The sequence below is a fragment of the Rhinatrema bivittatum genome, chromosome 8, assembly GCF_901001135.1.
Source record: "Rhinatrema bivittatum chromosome 8, aRhiBiv1.1, whole genome shotgun sequence".
NCBI lineage: Eukaryota > Metazoa > Chordata > Amphibia > Gymnophiona > Rhinatrematidae > Rhinatrema > Rhinatrema bivittatum.
Window position 1 is genome coordinate 133,848,801 of NC_042622.1, and position 14,642 is coordinate 133,863,442.

The 14,642-nt window shown below is 41.9% G+C and overlaps 1 protein-coding gene across 12 annotated transcripts in view; it reads right to left on the reverse strand.

Annotated features, from left to right (window-relative positions):
• LOC115097412 (dual specificity testis-specific protein kinase 1-like) overlaps window positions 1–14,065 on the reverse strand; it is a 175,179-nt gene extending 161,114 nt beyond the window's left edge. For 5 of the 12 annotated variants that reach the window (XM_029613207.1, XM_029613206.1, XM_029613203.1 and 2 more), the window contains exon 1: window positions 13,219–14,065. The gene's annotated coding sequence lies outside the window, so the exon portion shown is untranslated. The remainder of the gene's footprint in view (window positions 1–13,218) is intronic. The other 7 variants (XM_029613212.1, XM_029613209.1, XM_029613205.1 and 4 more) reach the window with 6 other exon arrangements.
• Window positions 14,066–14,642: the final 577 nt, after the last annotated feature.

Sequence of the window (14,642 nt, forward strand, 5' to 3'; positions counted from 1 at the left end):
TCTCTTATCTTGGAATATTCTTAACATAAATGTAGCTGGATTTGACCTTCTGGGAGTTATTTTTAAAGCCACTTGTGCACATAATACCCAGTTTTGTGTGTGTAAGTGGCTCTGGAAATAGCGCCAGTGGGTATGTGTGTATAAGTACGTGCAGAACACAATTAAGCTGATACTTTTTCGTGCATTCCTGGTAGGCGTTCTGGGGTGGGGCGGAGATAGGACTTACTTGCAGACTTTTGGATTTTCTTGCATATAGAAAGTTAGCTGTGCATTCTGCGTGTAACAAGTACCTGTAGACTTTACTGCTATACACTGTGTTTTAAAAGTACCCGTCCTATGGGCAACTGTTCAAGATCTCTGTAGCTTTCCAGCTTTTTTCATGATCTGCTCTAGGATCCATACATCTGAGAGGCAGGGGTCATCAGCCATCCATTCCCTCCTTTTTCTCTGTGTAGCCCCCTCCCCCCCTCCCACTCAGTCTCAAGACAAAGGGTCAGTTCAACAAGCACCAGTTTTCACTCTGGGCATGGGTTCTCTGAATCTGGAGTGGGAGGATAAACCTCCAGGGCTCAAGGTGTAGCAGAGGAAAATAAAAGGTCTCATTCTCGCTTGCTCTCTCTCCCCCTCTTGGGCGTGCCCACTGTATGCTGAATTTTCACGCTCAGCCTCTGTACCCTGCAAAGGACTCACAGGACACTCACATAGGGTACTCCAAACAAAAATCTTTACCGCAACCAAATATTCAACACAATCACATGAATCTTCTCATTTAATCTTCCAAATTCAGGTGTGAAAAAATAGTCTCAGTCCAGGTCCTCTATTTGAAGGCCTCTCAGGAGGGCAAGGCACTAAGATTTCCTTTACTCCCAGGAGATGGAAGCCAGGTTCCTAGTAGGGGTACTGGGTCTCCTTTGTCTCCAGGATACCAGACTAGAATCTGCCTCTTTCCTTTCTCCCAAGTACCAGGCTGTGGGGCCTAAAATTGGAACAAGGGAAAAAAAAAAACTACAAAAAAACAGCACACTCCAAGTTCTTACACAAATCTTAACTGAAAACTCCCCCACTTATTTGCTGCTCTGCCTGTTTTTATATAAGCTGGTTGACCAAACCAAGCAGCCTCACTGACAGTTTTTGTCAGGGATGGTCTGCCCCTCCTCCATGAAGTTAGCAAGTAGCACATTTAAAACCAATCTGAGAAAATTATTTTTCACTCAACATACAATTAAACTCTAGAATTCATTGCCAGAGGATGTGGTTAAGGCAGAGTTGGGTTTAAAAAAGGTTTTGATAAGTTCCTGGAAGAGAAGTCCATAAACTATCATTAATGAATAGGAAATAGCCACTGCTTGTTGCCAGCATTCATAGCATGGGATCTATTTAAAGTTTGGGTACTTGTCAGGTATTTGTGACATGGATTGGCCACTGTTGGAGACAGGATACTGGGCTTGATGGATCCTTGATCTGACCCAATATGGCATATCTTATGTTCCTTCCTAAATCCTAACCCATATCCTGCGTTAGGGGCAAACAATAGTTTCTCTCTAGTTCTATGTGTCACCTCAATCAAGTTCTTTCCCAGGAATACTGGAAGATTGGCTATACAGGAAAGGAAGCCTTTTCCCTTTTATATAGGGGAAAAAACAAAGATGTCCCAGATTTGTTGCCAAGGATCTGTGATACTTGTCAGTCCCAGTCTCAAAGGGACTGTCTGGCCTTAGCTGTATTGTGCCCACGTTACAGACACCCAGAATTAATGCTCATGCTCTCCTTTTAGATTGTGCTTGAAATTTAGTAAGGAAGCATGAACTGAACCAGTGGGGAAAGTGGCCTGCTGGGAGGGAAATCCAAGGTTTAATTTAAAAAGAATAAATAATAGTGGCTAAACCTAAACCGGAAGAGATGTAGTGATTTAATTTAGGAGGTGGGTACCACTTCTGAGAATAAATGGCTATTGTCCAATCACAATCTAATTGGTAAAACAGTAATGATCAATGCTGTCAGACAGGAAAGGCGGCAGTTAGAAGGTGAAGAGACATTGCAACAAGTACGTTACCTATAATATTACCTTTTCTCTAGTTTTTGGTTTTTAATTTGCCTGTCTCTGATGTTCCTTATCTAGCTCTCCGGCCCCTGATGCAGATGCTACACTTCAAAATCCTGCCAGCGGACAGGCATGAGTTAAGAACGGGCGTGAGTCTCAACTATCGTAAAAGCAAGCTTTAAAATTACAAAAGTAACAGCTTACAGCATTGAACAAGATAAGTGTTATGAGTTTCAACATTCTTAAAAAGTTGAGCAGATTCACATTGGGAGAGTTGTATGTTTTGAATGTTCACCTAATAAGGAATTAGCAAGATTATTCAATGAGATTGTATTTGCATAAAAAATTTTTAAAAAGTTAATTAAAAAGTTAATAGCTGCACATAAATTATCACAGCACCTATTCTTAGTTTGAGTTATAACCTAACAGTGGTTATCACCCTCAAAAGGGAGGTACCAGATAGTTTGGCAAAAGAATTATTGATTCCCTGTTTTGCTGTTTGTATTTTTTTTTTTAAACCTAAAGGTTGCCAGCTTTGCAAGCACTAAGGCTGCTGCAGACATCAATGGCACCAGTGTGGGTTGGTTGAGACAGGGAGACTCTTTGGACATAGGAGGGGGGGGAAAATCAGCCCTTTCTCCCTTCTTCAGCCATGGGGGAATCCCTCTCTCTGATGTTTAGCCACAGAGGGGACTATCCCACTCCCCTATTCAGGACTCTCCCCCATTTCTATTAACCATCTGGTCTATGTTTGTTTAGATAGCAGCCAACTAGTCCCTGGCATAAAAAAGGTGAAGAAACACCGCTGTAGAATGACCAGAATTGAAGAGAGACTGGAAGGTGACAGGGACAGAGAAGACAGAGAATAGGCGAGACAAGGGATTTATTTTTTTTTTAAGGATATTTATTCAAGCTGCATGGTTGCCAATAAAGTCACAGTGAACATTAAAGTGCTTGGTATTGTCTTAAAATCTCGTGAGGGATAAGGCTACAGCAACTTAGGAACCAACTGAAATGGCAGAGTTCAAACTAAAATTTAAGAACTAATGTTCGACCTCTAGCTCAGCTTCCCTCTGCTCACAGTTTTCATCATGTAAGACTTTGGAACAGTGTCTTTTTCGGCACTGTTTTACCATCAGAATTGCGGGAGGAGAGAGATTAGTTTAAAATTTAGGAAGAAACTGAAAACATGGTTGATGACAACTGGAGATAGAGGTACCTATTGATGAGATTCCTATGGTGGAAATCAGAAGTGGGAAGTTTGTGTATGTACTATCTGTATTTTGTTTTGTGTGTTGTATTTTTATATATTATGTACATCGCTTTGAGTGATTTAGTATAATCTGGATAGCAATTCCTAAATAATTTATAAAACAAACACATTTGGTCTCCTGTCCTATTTATTTATTCACTTACATTTATAAACTACCTATCTTATCATAGGCTCAAGGCAAGATACAGAACAAGCAACAAGTAATACAAGAAATAACACATGTAACAGTACTCATATACAAAATGGACCAAAATACAACTATAATCACTAAAAACATGAAATTCATCCTAATTACCTACACACAATATAGAACTGCATATTATAACAAATGTTTGGGTAATTGCCAGATTCTTGTGGCCTGGTTTTGGCCACTGTTGGAAACAGGATGCTGGGCTTGATGGACCCTTGGTCTGACCCAGCATGGCAATTTCTTATGTTCTTATGTAGACATAAAATACATCCTAAAATCTCCTAATTAGAATATAAAATGATATACCATAACTGAATAAAAGAAAAATTGTATACAATAAAAAATAGTGATTATAAAACAAAACCAGAGCAGTCCTTAATGCCCCATTCATTTTGGGTACATTAGGTTTAGTGGTGTATGGTATGAGCGTGAATGATGGGTAAGTGCACAGAAGCATGTATACAGTGTAAATATAACGTGTGTATGTGAGAGAATGTAAGGATGAGATATAAATAAAAAGGGTGGGATATGTGTTTCAGGAGAGTTTTAGCCTGGGTATGTAGCAAGTACAGTATTCCAAAATTTATTTATTTTTTTTTTTTATTTAAAGCAGAGATGAGTACCATGATATCTGGCACAGAAAGCGTTACTGTCCCTATAAAAGCGAAAAAAAAAAAAAGCTGCCAAAATCATATCTTTAGGGATCTATCTTGACATCTTTCATATTCCAGGTGAATGGAATATCATCGTGTACAAAGACAGAAGGCAACACAGCATGCCTTCCATTATTTTCCATGGCAGGACAAGCAAACAACATTGATAAAATTTCCTCCCATACATGGGGAAAAAGAAAAACAACAGAAAGGAAGCTTGGATATTTTTTTCAGCTGCTAATTTCCTCTTGTTCTTCCAACTCATTTGGAACTAGGACTTGGATCTAGTACCATGAGCTTTCATTAACAACTCACTCTGGGGATTTCCTCTCCCTTCTTATTTGATATCCCTTCTCAACTCACATTTGATCCAATCACTGCAGTAAGGATCCTGAGCCAGAAGCTAAACCTGGTCACTTAGTGTCTTCCTTAGGCAAGAGCCATGACTCCCTCCTTTCCTGAGGGTTGTGAATATAGTTTTATTGTTTTATATACAGTCACATTAGCCGTGGCCTTCATAACGGTTTACAGTTTAAATACATTTAGGAAATACAATAAAATATTCAATAAATAGTAATAACAGCTAAAATTTAAAAGGAACATAAATAGAAAATTTAGCTGTTAAAAAGATAAAAAGCAGTATAAAAACAGGATAACATTTATTCATAAGATAGTGCTAAAATAAAATTCTACTAAAACTAACAAACATTAAAGATCTTTTTTTAGACAACTGCCCGTCGTTCATTTTCTGTGTACGCCCACTTAAAATAGTGTCTCTGCAGCATCCCCTGCACTGGCTGATCTAGGGAGTGGAAGACCTGACTCAGGGATCAAACCAAGGGCTTTCCATGCACACAGCACTTATCAACTGAGCCACCAAGATGGCCTTGGCAACTTAGATTTAATCCTGCCCTAAACAGGAATAAAGATATGCATGATGGAGCCCTCCAGCAGATGAGTAAGTCACGTAAATGTCTGGGTGAATAACCCTCCCTGGGACAGTTCAGGAGCAGAGCAGAAGTAAGTTACAGCATTTGCTCTTCTGGAAAAAAAAAAAAAAAAAGTCTGATGCAACTCAAAAGGAAGCCAAAATGGCAGGGATCAATCAACCCCTTAGTGAATAAGCTGCAGACATGACTGAACAAAATAAATACAGAAAATCTGCATCAGTAGACCATTGTAGATATAAATATGAGGAGGAGGAGTCAATAAACATAGTGGGGCGGATTTTCAGAGCCCTGCTCGCGTAAATCCGCCCAAAACCGGGCGGATTTACGCGAGCAGGGCCCTGCGCGCCGGTTAGCCTATTTTACATAGGCTCACCGGCGCGCAGAACCCCGGGACTCGCGTAAGTCCCGGGGTTTTCGGAGTGGGCGTGTCGGGAGGCGTGTCGGGGGGCGGGGCCGGAGCGCGCGGCGTTGCGGGGGCGTGTCGGCAGCGTTTTGGGGGCGGGGTACGGGGGCGTGGCTACGGCCCGGGGGCGTGGCCGCGCCCTCCGTACCCGCCCCCAGGTCGCGGCCGGCGCGCAGGAGGCCCGGGAGGCGTAAATCCCCCGACAAAGGTAGGATGGGGGTTTAGACAGGGCCGGGCGGGTGGGTTAGGTAGGGGAAGGGAGGGGAAGGTGAGGGGAGGGCAAAGGAAAGTTCCCTTCTAGGCCGCTCCGATTTCGCAGCCTACCCCCGTTCCCTCCTAGGCCGCTCCGATTTCGGAGCGGCCTAGGAGGGAACGGGGGTAGGCTGCGCGGCTCGGCGCGCGCAGGCTATACGAAATCGATAGCCTTGCGCGCGCCGATCCAGGATTTTAGCCGATATGAGCGACTACGCGCGTATCTACTAAAATCCAGCGTACTTTTGTTTGCGCCTGGAGCGCAAACAAAAGTAGGCTGTTCGCGCTGGTCTGAAAATCTACCCCAGTGAATTTAGGTTGTTTTGATGTTATGCTTAAATTCACCTTATTTATTGATTCCCTATCCTATAGTATTTTTTTTTGACAGGGCTAGAGGTAAAGAGAGTTGGTACATCTGGAGCCTTGAGCCCTCCTACAACCCCCTCCTGAACTCTCTACTAGATAATTGTAGCCTTGCACATTCCTGGACTCCTCTGCAGCGAGTAAGAGCAACTTTGAGTTTCCAATTGTTGCAAGAAAAATTCTAAGATTAGCAAAAAATCCCTGAGACAATATGAAAGGCCTGTATCCTTGATCACAAAAATAGTTGAAAGCTGATGGCTAATGAAATAACTAATGTGCTCCTGTCAGAAGGGTGCAGCTGTAATGTTTCTTAATATTATTTTATATGTTTTCATAAACATATATAAAATAATGAATTGTTATAGTACCTAAGCAAAGCAGCATTCCAAAATATCAACACAGCTGCAAGATATCTAGTTTTGCTAAATGTACTGACCTTCAGCTAGTTAAGGACATGTTCATGACAAAACATTTATAAACACAGGTAGGGAATAACATTTACACCCATGGAAAATATAAAAGTAATCAGCAACTAAGAAACAGCCAGTCATAACAGGAAGCAAATGTGACATCAAAATGAAATAAACATAATTCCTGAGGAGAGAAAACAAGAAAGGAGAAACAAATCTACCAATATCCAGGAGAGTCACGATTGTGAAAAGAGCTGCATGGGATCTACCATCTCAGTTGTCTCTGTTTCCATATGAATTAAGACCTTGGAGAGATTTTCCCTTTTTGAGTTACTATGGTATTTATTATATTATATTTATAACTTACCTAATTCTAGGGAACTCTAGACAGCATAAAACGATATAAATAAAATTGAGATGGTACATTTATTCAAAAAAATGCCATAAACACCACACAGTACAAATATAAACAAATGCATACTTTTATGAAACTGATGATACCAAAATCTGCAACAATAGATAGCCAGGAAGGTATGGAAAACATGAGAAGGAACCTATTGAAGCTTGAGGAATAGTCTAGACCAGTGGTTCTCAACCTTTTTTCTATCAGGACACACCTGAGAGATGATGCTCACATGCGTGACACACTGAACACATGACCATCATAGGACTAAATATAAGCATGTTCTACATCCACCCGCTTCCAAACAATAGATGTAGAGCAGAACTAAAACATTTCCCTGTACAACTCACCATACAAAAAAAAGGTTTTCTGTTTCTGGTCTCATTTCAATAACAGCATCACAAACTCCCTCCACTACCAGGTGCATTGTAAAATAATGCAAAACCTGGAAAAAACAAACAAACAAACCCCTCACTCTGTACATGTTTATCAAACCTACCATACTGAAGCAGCACTAACTCCAAGAAATGAAACAGCAATAGCCCTACCCATTAAAAGGCAGCAGGTCACCCCCAATGTAATATCATATTGAGAAAATACAACAAGTGAGGCCGATACTAGCATGGAAGGATTTGTAAAGTACCTCATTTCAGTCAAAACACATACAGAACACAGACAGACCTGCCTTCACCAAATATAGAATAAAATACCACAGATTACAAGTGTGGAAATAAAACCTGGAGTGGAAACCCCAAGGCCACCTTCTTCATGCAGTGCAAAACTGGAGAACTAGAAACAGAAATATATTTCCTCCTATACTAAGCAAAGTTCAAAGAGAGAAGAAATGCACATTCCCAAAACTGACATAGTATGATTCGTGTACCCTCACTCCCCTCCATGCCCTCATCACCCCTCACTTCTCCCAACTACTGAATCATCCCTTCACATGCTTCCCTGTGCCACCTCTCTCCCCTGCTGAACTCTCCCTGCCCTTCCCTACCAGCATACATCTGACCACCTCCTTCTCACCCCTTCCTGCTCAGCATCCCCTGACCTCCCCTCTCCCCCAACCCAGCAGGCTCCACACCTCCATCTCTCCCTCCACTTCCATCTCCCTCCCTGCCCAGCTCCTCTTTCCTCGACATCTCCCTACCCAGCAACCCAAACCTCCTTCCCTCCACCCTTCTTACCCAGCAGACTCCTGACTCCCTATCTCCCAAGGCTTTCCAGCCCAGCACATTTCCCCCTCCTCCTGGCTCCCAGCCAGCATAAGCCTTCAGTGCAATCAAGAGTCTCCCTCCCGCTCTACCAAATGGCAGATGAGAGCAAGAAGAATTGAGGAGAGGAAGAAGAGGAGGAAGCAGCAGCGGAAATCAGCAGTGGTTCTTCCTCATACTCCTGCTTTCACATCTAGACCCCCTGGGGTAAAGACAGCATCAGCAGCCTCACTGCCAGGCCAAGCAGAGGAAGATAAAGTTGGTGTCCTGCCAGGCCCATATGAACAGGAGTTGGTGATATCTTGCTCTGATCTGGGTGAAAGAGAAGGGAATAATCTCCCCACTGGGCCAGGAAGAGGGGAAGAAAGCAAGAGCAGCTTCCTCTCATATCCAAAAAAGGAGAAATCAGCCAACTCCTGTCCAGACTGATGAGGAAAGAGCAGCCTTCTGCTGGGACTACGACACACCTGTTGAGAACCACTGGTCTAGACTTTGGTAGCTATGATTTAATGTTAAAAAATGCAAAGTTATGCATTTAGGAAACAAAAACCTAATGAAGAGCTACAGTATGGCCAGGACCTCATGAGACAAACTGGCCTGGTTTTCAGGGTTTCCACAATGAATATGCATAAGATTATATTTGCATACAAAGGAGACAGTGTATGCAAACCTGTCTCATGCGTATTTATTGTGGACATCCCGAAATCCAATCCTATTTCAGATTCTTGAGGACCTGAGTTGGCCACTCCTAGTACAGGGGGTGAAATTCTTCTAAATATGAAAGAAGAGCAGGATCTGGGGCTGATCATATCTGATGATCTTAAAGTGATCAAATAAGTGGATAAAGTGACAGCAAAGCCAGAAAGATGCTTGAGTGCATAGGGAGAGGAATGGTCAGCATAAAAAAGGGGTAATATAGTCCCAGTATAAGACACTGGTGAGACCTCATTTGGAATACTGTATACAGTTTTAGAGACTGCATCTTCAAAAGGATATAAACTGAATGGAGTCCGTCCAGAGGGTGGCTACTAAAATGGTCGTTTTTCATTCTAAATAATATGGGGACAGGCTTCAAGACTTAAACATGTATACCCTAGAGCATGGGTGTCCAACTCTAGTCCTCAAGGGCCGCAAACTGATCTGATTTTCAGAGTAACTCTAATGAATACGCATGAGATAAATTTGCATGCACAGCCTCAATTGTATGCAGATCTGTCTCGTGTATCTTCATTAGAGACCAGAGTTGGACAACCCTGCCCTAGAGGAAAGGCAGGATAGAGGAGATATGATAGAGCCATTTAAATATCTCCAAGGTTTCCATGCAGATGAAGCAGGCCTCTTACAAAGGAAAAGAGGCTCTAGAAGAAGGGAATAAGAGTATAGACTCAGGAGTAATCTAAGGAAATATTTCTTTACAGAGAGGGTATTGATGGATGGAACGGCCTCCCCATGGAGATTTCTTTATTTAAAAGTTCTTATAATTCACATAAATACAATTTTGTTGTACAGGGCATATTACAAATTAACATTCACAATATATACCACAACATGTAAAAAATGGTAGAGACAAGGACAGAATCTGAATTCAAGAAAGCAAGGGATAAACATAGAAGATCTCTGAGGGTGTAGTAGGGATTATAAACCTGAATAGTTGCTATGGATGGGCAGATTATATAGGCCATAATGGTCTCTCTCTGATATCATGTTTCTGTATTTTTATAATTTACATTATAATGAAACCATGATAGAGGTCTACAAAATCATGAGTGGGCTGGAATGGTAAATAGGGAATGGTTATTTACTCTTTCAAAGAATAAATTCTATGACTAGGATCACTCCATGAAGCTAAGTGACACAATTAAAACAAGTATTTTTTCTCTTGCCGCACAAATAAAATTGTGGACTTTGTTACCAGAGGATGTGGTAAAAGCAGGTAGTGTAGCTGGGTTTAAAAAGGGTTTGGACAAGTTCCTGGAGGAAAAGTCCATAAACCATTGTTAGCCATGCAGATTTGGGAAAGCCACTGCAGTGTTTATCCCTGGTTACAAGCAAGAAGTATTGGATCTATTTTGGGGGATCCTGTCAGGTGCTTGGGACTTGGATTGGCCACTGTCAGAGACAGAATGCTGGGTTCAGTGGACCTTTGGTCTGACCCAGTGTGGCATTTCTTCTGTAAAGTTAAAACTAGGCAACCCTGGAAACATGGTGGTCAAGACTAACAAGCTCTAACGTGCATACTTAGTGTGACAAAATGGCAAGTTCCTCCTTCCTTGGGCAACCCTCACCAACCCTCCTCCCTTGGAGATATAAGTTTACTAAAGTAGGTTCTAGTCCAAAGCACAGTAGTGGCAAAAGCAGCAGCAACAGTAGCATGACATTGTAAACATGCCCGGGGCTGTCAGTGCATGTTCCTCTCCTAGGGACTACCTCCCATAAGGAAGCCAGGAAAGGGCAGGACCTAGAAGAGGAACGTATGCCAACAGCCCCATGGGTCGTCATAATTCCATGCTGTTGCTGCTACTGCCACCATCAGGCCTTGGATCGGCCCTGACTTTAATAAGTTTATCTCCTCTGGGCAGTGTAGAAAGAGGGAAATGTGGTTATTGGAGGCTGTTATCACAGCTAGTCTTCTTCTATGGGGGTCAGGGCCTACGATCCCTGCCACCCCCGTAGCTCCCACTCCTGCCTGCCTGCTATATTTGTGTTTCTCTGGCCATGCATACATGTACTGTATATGGATGGACAGACAATTCCACTACAGAAGCTCTAGCGTTTTGCAAAAGGCACCTAACAACTAGAGGGAAAATGATTACCTGGAGTTAGGGACAATTAGAGATGAACTATAAAGCCATCTTTTAGAAAAACTTTCCCAAAAACAAGGTAATCTCTATAGCACTTTAATTCCCTAGGGGCTAAATTCCAGAGATTGGTTCCAAAAATTAATTTTGAATGGAGTGTTTATGAGTATCTAGAATAAAGTTACACACACCTGTTATTCTACTTATTGATTTATTGTCTGAGGGCAAGTTCCCAAGATCCCTAAACACCACCAATAAATTATACTGGTAACACATCTGACCATTAATATCCTAACTACATCCTACAAAACTACTCAGCAACAGTAAACCTAAACCAAGACTCACAGGCTTCACAGATAAGGAGCACTAATCTAGTACTTCAGTGGTAATGTGAAGTCTGCAGTTACCACAAGTTAGTGCTTCTAGTTGGAAACTCTTGGTTTAGGGTAAATGGTAAGCTGACATCAAATTTGAACCTATAAATGCTAAATATTGAATGCTGCTCTGTAAATAATGGTGGCTGAATGCATTCCCCAAAATGGGACAGGCAGAGTTAATTCAATTTTTGTGATGGCTATGCAAGAATCTAGAGGCCTCAATTACATTCTTCCTGCTCAAACTGAGGGAAGTAACCTGCCAAAACCCCTGATGTCGCTCAGCTGTGATCAGATATTCATTATGTAAGCAGCACAGCCCTTATCTCTATTACAGCAGATAAAGAGCAGGGTTTTTCAATTGTATGGCCAGATCAAAGGTCATGTGACATTCTGATACCTTATTTGCCTATAAAAGCTTTTTTTCAGCAAGTTAGAGTGTGAACAATTCACTTTGATTCATGATTTTATAGATTAACAGCTGTAGAGTTGTGACTAAGCTCACAGTAAACACTGAAGAGGTTCAAGCTGCTTCTTAGTGGGAATCTTAAAATATTCCCTGGTTATAAATTTCATCCTGGGTTTTTTTTTTGTCATTGATAGCTTATAGGAGAGACAGCCTCTCCTCCTCCTGTTACAGTATACTGATGTACCAGGCATTTTTAGGATGCACTGCCAGCACTTTCTGCTCAGAAAAAGTCGAGCATCAGAACCATGTAGCTGATGTAGCTGATGCCTCCTTAAAGCATATGAGCTGCTGACCTTACCTGTATCTGCCTGGTCTAGGCACTTAAGTCTATCTCTCTGTTTACATGAAGGATTATACTAGTGGTGCTCATTCACTGGCATTTTAACTTGAGCAAGCCAGCAGTGCCTTCTAGAGCCACATTTGATTTCTTTAAAACTTTAAACTGCAGCTCTCTTCTTTTCTGCACTGGTATTAAATTCTGCAATATGAAGGCTACCACAGCTTGGGTAAACTACAATGTTTATGCCTCGGGGCCTCTAGATTGAATCAGTGCCTGGGCTCTATAGGACTTTATAATAATTCACTTTCATGTTAGTAGAAAGCTTTGTCATTTTCAGCATCATATAAGGAAATTAAACTGAGCAAATTTCAGCATTTTGAATAAGAGATTAAATATTAGCATCCTAAGAGCAGTTCAGAACTGGATAGATTTTAAACCACTAGCAGCTGCATATACCTGGAGTGCATAAACTAAAATATAGACTTCTTCTTCCAAAGGAGTTATAATGAACAGCACAGAGTCCCAATTTATCAGAAATAGAATGGAAGTCAATAAATGGGATTGCTAAAAAAGTTTTATAGCACAGTTTATCAACAGTAACAGATGTGGCACATTAAGAGTTTTGTTAAGGCTTCCATTTCTCAGAAATAAGGTTTGTTACACAAAGACACCCCCTGAAAGGGAATAATAAACGTAGATAAGGTATATGAGCACTTTGGAAAAAAGAAATTATAAGAACAGTATCAATAAAATGAACAAAACATTTTGAAGACTAAATGCGTATTCCCTCGATTAAGCAGGCAGCAGCTCCCTCGTGTAAAGCTGGACCCCTTTCTCCCCAGAAAACTTTAAAGAAACAGCAAGGGGAGAAAGCAACCTTGTGGACCTGACTGCCAGGTTTACAGCATCAATTCTTTTCAGAATGAAGGGCGCCTGGTTTCATTAAACATGTAAAACAAAAACCATGGAGCGGGTCACACTCATCGTGCCCGATCCTCGTGCAGGTAAAAAAAACAAAAAAAAAAACTTAAACCTTTCCAGAGCTGACAACATAAAACGGTAATCGGCTGTTTAATTGTTACTAGAAGATGACAATAAAACCTGGCACTGAAGAAGCCCAAGAAAAATCAGAAGCAGCCCACCTACTCGTGCTCTCGCTGCGGAGAGATGCTGCTGCTGCTCCCGCTGGGTGCTCGCTGGCGGCAGCTCGTCGGACGGCTCGGGCTCAGCGCGCCGGCAGGCAGAAGACAGCTCACGTTTCCTGGCACATTTAGTCCCGGGCTGCGGTGCCCCCTCCCCCGGTCTCTTTTACGTCCGATCTCGGCGCCGAGAGCGTGCCAGCGAGCCCTCCTGCTTCCTGAGAAGGGCTGTCCTTGCCTCTCTCACACACACCACATACTGCTCGTTCCTTTCTGGGGAGGAGAGATTGAATGATAATAATAATAATAATAATAATGAGCGCCGGGCTCCCGCGGAGGCGATCCTTCAGAAGGGCGCGCGCGCGCGCTTGGGAAAGGTGCAAAGGCGGAATGGTTTCCCCAGCCTGCTCCGCCTCGATCGTGCGTTCTTTCCGAAGAGACGCGGGGGCCTTGAAATACCGTCACAACTGCATAGATTTGTCACATTTAAGTATAAGAATATACAGCTTTTATTATTTCATGTATGCGACATGTCGTATGTGGTATAGAGGTTTTCGTCTATTTTCCGTCAAATCCCAGCCCTTTCTCCAATTACAAATTCAGCCGTATTTTTCGGAAGTGTTTCCCCTTCCTATTCGCTTAGTACACCGGGTATCTGTCCATCCTCATCATTATACTGTTTTCACGCAGGGCTGTACAGTGCTTGAAAGGGTCTTTTGCTTTCCAGCCTCAAAGCAGTTTGTAATCACATTTGGCAGGAGATGTGAGTCATTTCCAAATTACTCCGGAATCATCAATCCCATCCATAAAAATAGCTTCACACCTGGATTAGTTACTGGGAGTATGTAACAAATGTTGGATTAAATGTGCATAAAGTTTGGGAGGCCACACTAATACCAAGCGCGAGGAACTGCCACATTTAATCCTGTTTATTTCTTCATTATGATTAGAATAGTTTTCATCTAAGCTGCTCCTAGATCAGTCACCTCTATTCAGTTCTGGTCGGATTAGTTAATAGGGGTTACTCCCTGTTTTTTTTTTTTTGTTTGTTTTCACATTGGCAAGCCCTCATAGCAAACTGCTTCTTAGGAATCTACCTGTATAGCATTTCAGGACACTCCTACTGAGTAAGAGCAAGGCTCCATGACATAACACAGTCTGAACCACTCCTAATTTTGCCCCATTGTTTCTACTGACATGCAGCCCTGCTTTTCTTTAGCGGGCACTAAACATGTGCCCTGCTACCCCACCACCTGGATGTTGGATAATTGTTGAAGACAGAACTTTATTCTTGTACACTATTTTTCTTTTATGATTTACAGTTACCACCTTTTATCTGGTTTTAATTTACGTTTCTTGTGTAGATTAATTCGTTTTAATTTCCTCTGTATATAAAGAGAGAAAAATATTGATTTAATATAAATGAT